The following is a 6833-nucleotide window of genomic DNA, read 5'->3' on the forward strand; positions in this document are numbered from 1 at the left end:
AGAGCGCGCGCGGAGAGTACGGTATAGGAAGAAGAAAGGCTTTATACTGCGCTTAATGGACCTGACGGAAATAAACTATCCCTGGGCTATAAGCTTCCCATTTCTTCAACTTTTCTGACACACGTTATCTAGACTTATTCACGTATTTATCGCCTTAATCAGTGTCAGAACGTTTTCTGAGAGTAAAGCGGAGGAAGAAAAAAACGCCTTAGACCGAACATACTGGACCTGGCAGAAATTAACTTTCCCTGGGCTATAGGCTTGCAATTTTTTCAATTTTTGTGAGACACGTTATCTGGGCTTATTCGCGCATTTATCGCCTGAATCAGTGCCAGAACGTGTGCTGAGAGAAAAGCGTAGGAAGAACAAACGCATTAGTCCGAACTTACTGCAGCTGGCAGAAATAAACTTTACGTGGGCTATAGGCGTAACATTTTTCAAATTTTCTCAGAAACGTTGTCTAATCTTATTCGTGTATTTACCGCCTGAATCAGTGTCAGAACGTGCGCGGAACGTAAAGTATAGGAAGAACAAACGCTTTAAACCTACCTTACTGGACTGGCAGAAACAAACTTTCTCTGGGCTATAAGCTTACCATTTTTTCACTTTTTCTGAGAAAATTTATCTGAGCTTATTCGTGCATTTCTAGCCTGAATCAGTGTCAGAACGTGCGCGGAAAGTAAAGTATAGGAAGAACAAACACTTTAGACCGTCCTTACTAGATCTCGCAGAAACAAATTTTCCCTGTGCTATAGGCTTTCCATTTTTTCAATTTTTCTGAGAAAATTTATCTGAGCTTATTCTTGTATTTATCGCCTTAATCATTGTCAGAGCGCGCGCGGAGAGTAAGTTATAGGAAGAAAAAAAGGCTTTAGACTGCACTTACTGGACCTGGCGGAAATAAACTTTCCCTGGGCTTGCCATTTTTCCAATTTTTGTGAGACACGTTATCTGGGCTTATTCGCGCATGTATCGCCTGAATCAGTGTCAGAACGTGTGCTGAGAGTAATGCGTAGGAAGAACAAACGCTTTTGTCTGAACTTACTGGAGCTGGCAGAAATAAACTTTGCCTGGGCTATAGGCTTAACATTTTTCAAATTTTCTCAGAAACGTTGTCTAATCTTATTCGTGTTTTTACCGCACGAATCAGTGTCAGAACGTGCACGGAACGTAAAGTATAGGAAGAACAAACGCTTTAGACCTACCTTACTGGACATCGCAGAAACAAACTTTCCCTGGGCTATAGGCTTACCACTTTTTCACTTTTCCTGAGGAAAATTAACTCAGCATATTCGTGCATTCATAGTCTGAATCAGTGTCAGAACGTGCGAGGAAAGTAAGGTATAAGAAGAACAAACGCTTTAGACCGACCTTACTGGACCTCGCAGAAACAAATTTTCCCTGGGTAATAGGCTTACCATTTTTTCACTTTTCTTGAGGAAAATTAACTGAGCTTATTCGTGCATTTATAGTCTGAATCAGTGTCAGAACGTGCGAGGAAAGTAAGGTACAGCAAGAACAAACGCTTTAGACCGACCTTAGTTGACCTCGCAGAAACAAACTTTCTATGGGCTATAGGCTTACCATTTTTTCAATTTTTCTGAGAAAATTTATCTGAGCCTATTCTTATATTTATCGCCTTAATCATTGTCAGAGCGTGCGCGGAGAGTAAGGTATAGGAAGAAGAAAGGCTTTAGACTGCACTTACTGGACCTCGCGGAAATAAACTTTCCCTGCGCTATAGGCTTGCCGTTTTTTCAATTTTTGTGAGACACGCGTTATCTAGGCTTATTCACGTATTTATCGCCTGAATCAGTGTCAGAACGTTTGCTGAGAGTAATGCGTAGGAAGAAAAAACGCTTTAGACCGAACTTACTGGAGCTGGCAGAAATAAACTTTGCCTGGGCTATAGGCTTAACATTTTTCAAATTTTGTCAGAAACGTTGTCTAATCTTATTCGTGTATTTACCGCCTCAATCAGTGTCAGAACGTGCGCGGAACGTAAAATATAGGAAGAACAAACGCTTTAGATCGACCTTACTGGACCTGGCAGAAATTAACTTTCCCTGGGCTATAGGCTTACCACTTTTTGACTTTTCCTGAGGAAAATTAACTGAGCTTATTCGTGCATCTATAGTCTGAATCAGTGTCAGAACGTGCGAGGAAAGTAAGGTACAGCAAGAACAAACGCTTTAGACCGACCTTACTTGACCTCGCAGAAGCAAACTTTCCCTGGGCTATAGGCTTACCATTTTTTTACTTTTTCTGAGAAAATCTATCTGAGCCTATTCTTATATTTATCGCCTTAATCATTGTCAGAGCGTGCGCGGAGACTAAGTTATAGGAAGAAAAAAGGCTTTAGACTGCACTTACTGGACCTGGCGGAAATAAACTTTCCCTACGCTATACGCTTCCCATTTTTTCAACATTTCTGACACACGTTATCTAGGCTTATTCACGTATTTATCGCCTTAATCAGTGTCAGAACGTTTGCTGAGAGTAATGCGGAGGAAGAAAAAACGCTTTAGACCGAACTTACTGGACCTGGCAGAAATTAACTTTCCCTGGGGTATAGGCTTGCCATTTTTTCAATTTTTCAGAGGAACGTTATCTAAGTTTATTCGTGTAGTTATCGCCTGAATCAGTCTCAGAACGTGCGAGGAAAGTAAGGTATAAGAAGCACAAACGCTTTAGACTGACCTTACTGGACCTCGCAGAAACAAACTTTCCCCTGGGCTATAGGCTTACCACATTTCACTTTTCCTGAGGAAAATTAACTGAGCTTATTCGTGCATTTATAGTCTGAATCAGTGTCAGAACGTGCGAGGAAAGTAAGGTACAGCAAGAACAAACGCTTTAGACCGACCTTACTTGACCTCGCAGAAGCAAACTTTCCCTGGGCTATAGGCTTACCATTTTTTCACTTTTTTTTGTGAAAATCTATCTGAGCCTATTCTTATATTTATCGCCTTAATCATTGTCAGAGCGTGCGCGGAGACTAAGTTATAGGAAGAAAAAAGGCTTTAGACTGCACTTACTGGACCTGGCGGAAATAAACTTTCCCTGTGCTTGCCATTTTTCCAATTTTTGTGAGACACGTTATCTGGGCTTATTCGCGCATTTATCGCCTGAATCAGTGTCAGAACGTGTGCTGAGAGTAATGCGTAGGAAGAACAAATGCTTTTGTCCGAACTTACTGGAGCTGGCAGAAATAAACTTTGCCTGGGCTATAGGCTTAACATTTTTCAAATTTTCTCAGAAACGTTGTCTAATCTTATTCGTGTTTTTACCTCCTGAATCAGTGTCAGAACGTGCGCGGAACGTAAAGTATAGGAAGAACAAACGCTTTAGACCTACCTTACTGGACCTGGCAGAAACAAACTTTCTCTGGGCTATAAGCTTACCATTTTTTCAATTTTTCAGAGGAACGTTATCTAAGTTTATTCGTGTAGTTATCGCCTGAATCAGTCTCAGAACGTGCGAGGAAAGTAAGGTATAAGAAGAACAAACGCTTTAGACCGACCTTACTGGACCTCGCAGAAACAAATTTTCCCTGGGCTATAGGCTTACCATTTTTTCAATTTTTCTGAGAAAATTTATCTGAGCCTATTCTTATATTTATCGCCTTAATCATTGTCAGAGCGTGCGCGGAGAGTAAGGTATAGGAAGAAGAAAGGCTTTAGACTGCACTTACTGGACCTGGCGGAAATAAACTTTCCCTGCGCTATATACTTGCCGTTTTTTCAATTTTTGTGAGACACGCGTTATCTAGGCTTATTCACGTACTTATCGCCTGAATCAGTGTCAGAACGTTTGCTGAGAGTAATGCGTAGGAAGAAAAAACGCTTTAGACCGAACTTACTGGAGCTGGCAGAAATAAACTTTGCCTGGGCTATAGGCTTAACATTTTTCAAATTTTGTCAGAAACGTTGTCTAATCTTATTCGTGTATTTACCGCCTCAATCAGTGTCAGAACGTGCGCGGAACCTAAAATATAGGAAGAACAAACGCTTTAGATCGACCTTACTGGACCTGGCAGAAATTAACTTTCCCTGGGCTATAGGCTTACCACTTTTTGACTTTTCCTGAGGAAAATTAACTGAGCTTATTCGTGCATCTATAGTCTGAATCAGTGTCAGAACGTGCGAGGAAAGTAAGGTACAGCAAGAACAAACGCTTTAGACCGACCTTACTTGACCTCGCAGAAGCAAACTTCCCTGGGCTATAGGCTTACCATTTTTTTACTTTTTCTGAGAAAATCTATCTGAGCCTATTCTTATATTTATCGCCTTAATCATTGTCAGAGCGTGCGCGGAGACTAAGTTATAGGAAGAAAAAAGGCTTTAGACTGCACTTACTGGACCTGGCGGACATAAACTTTCCCTGCGCTATACGCTTCCCATTTTTTCAATATTTCTGATACACGTTATCTAGGCTTATTCACGTATTTATCGCCTTAATCAGTGTCAGAACGTTTGCTGAGAGTAATGCGGAGGAAGAACAAACGCTTAAGACCGACCTTACTTGACCTCGCAGAAACAAACTTTCCCTGGGCTATAGGCTTACCATTTTTTCACTTTTTCTGAGAAAATTTATCTGAGCCTATTCTTATATTTATCGCCTTAATCATTGTCAGAGCGTGCGCGGAGAGTAAGTTATAGGAAGAAAAAAGGCTTTAGACTGCACTTACTGGACCTGGGGGAAATAAACTTTCCCTCGGCTATAGGCTTCCCGTTTTTTCAATTTATGTGAGACACGTTATCTAGGCTTATTCACGTATTTATCGCCTTAATCAGTGTCAAAACGTTTGCTGAGAGTAATGCGGAGGAAGAAAAAACGCTTGAGACCGAACTTACTGGACCTGGCAGAAATTAACTTTCCCTGGGCTATAGGCTTGCCATTTTTTCAACTTTTCAGAGGAACGTTATCTAAGTTTATTCGTGTAGTTATCGCCTGAATCAGTCTCAGAACGTGCGAGGAATATAAGGTATAGGAAGAACAAATGCTTTAGACCGACCTTAGTTGACCTCGCAGAAACAAACTTTCCCTGGGCTATAGGTTTACCATTTTTTCAATTTTTCTGAGAAAATTTATCTGAGCTTATTCTTGTATTTATAGCCTTAATCATTGTCAGAGCGTGCGCGGAGAGTAAGGTATAGGAAGAAGAAAGGCTTTAGACTGCACTTACTGGACCTGGCGGAAATTAACTTTCCCTAGGCTATTGGCTTGCCGTTTATTCAATTTTTGTGAGACACGTTATCTGGGCTTATTCGCGCATTTATCCCCTGAATCAGTGTCAGAACGTGTGCTGAGAGTAATGCGTGGGAAGAACAAACGCTTTAGTCCGAACTTACTGGAGCTGGCAGAAATAAACTTTGCCTGGGGTATAGGCCTAACATTTTTCAAATTTTCTCAGAAACGTTGTCTAATCTTATTCGTGTATTTGCCGCCTCAATCAGTGTCAGAACGTGCGCGGAACGTAAAATATAGGAAGAACAAACGCTTTAGATCGACCTTACTGGACCTCGCAGAAACAAACTTTCCCTGGGCTATAGGCTTACCACACTTTCACTTTTACTGAGGAAAATTAACTGAGCTTATTCGCGCATTTATAGTCTGAATCAGTGTCAGAACGTGCGAGGAAAGTAAGGTACAGCAAGAACAAACGCATTAGACCGACCTTAGTTGACCTCGCAGAAACAAACTTTCCCTGGGCTTTAGGCTTACCATTTTTTCAATTTTTCTGAGAAAATTTATCTGAGCGTATTCTTATATTTATCGCCTTAATCATTGTCAGAGCGTGCGCGGAGAGTAAGGTATAGGAAGAAGAAAGGCTTTAGACTGAACTTACTGGACCTGGCGGAAATAAACTTTCCCTGGGCTATAGGCTTCCCATTTTTTCAACTTTTCTGACACACGTTATCTAGGCTTATTCACGTATTTATCGCCTTAATCAGTGTCAAAACGCTTGCTTAGAGTAATGCGGAGGAAGAAAAAACGCTTTAGACCGAACTAACTGGACCTGGCAGAAATTAACTTTCCCTGGGCTATAGGCTTGCCATTTTTCAATTTTTCAGACGAACGTTATCTAAGTTTGTTCGTGTAGTTATCGCCTGAATCAGTCTCAGAACGTGCGAGGAAAATAAGGTATAGGAAGAACAAACGCTTTAGACCGACCTTAGTTGACCTCACAGAAACAAACTTTCCCTGGGCTATAGGCTTGCCATTTTTTCACTTTCTCTGAGAAAATTTATCTGAGCCTATTCTTATATTTATCGCCTTAATCATTGTCAGAGCGTGCACGGAGAGTAAGTTATAGGAAGAAGAAAGGCTTTAGACTGCACTTACTGGACCTGGAGGAAATTAACTTTCCCTAGGCTAGAGGCTTGCCGTTTTTTTCAATTTTTGTGAGACACGTTATCTGGGCTTATTCGCGCATTTATCGCCTGAATCAGTGTCAGAACGTGTGCTTAGAGTAATGCGTAGGAAGAACAAACGCTTTAGTCCGAACTTACTGGAGCTGGCAGAAATAAACTTTGCCTGGGATATAGGCTTAACATTTTTCAAATTTTCTCAGAAACGTTGTCTAATCTTATTCGTGTATTTACCGCCTCAATCAGTGTCAGAACGTGCGCGGAACGTAAAATATAGGAAGAACAAACGTTTTAGATCGACCTTACTGGACCTCGCAGAAACAAACTTTCCCTGGGCTATAGGCTTACCACTTTTTGACTTTTCCTGAGGAAAATTAACTGAGCTTATTCGTGCATTTATAGTCTGAATCAGTGTCACAACGTGCGAGGAAAGTAAGGTACAGCAAGAACAAACCCTTT

Source organism: Dermacentor variabilis, chromosome 5 (genome assembly GCF_050947875.1).
Source record: "Dermacentor variabilis isolate Ectoservices chromosome 5, ASM5094787v1, whole genome shotgun sequence".
NCBI lineage: Eukaryota > Metazoa > Arthropoda > Arachnida > Ixodida > Ixodidae > Dermacentor > Dermacentor variabilis.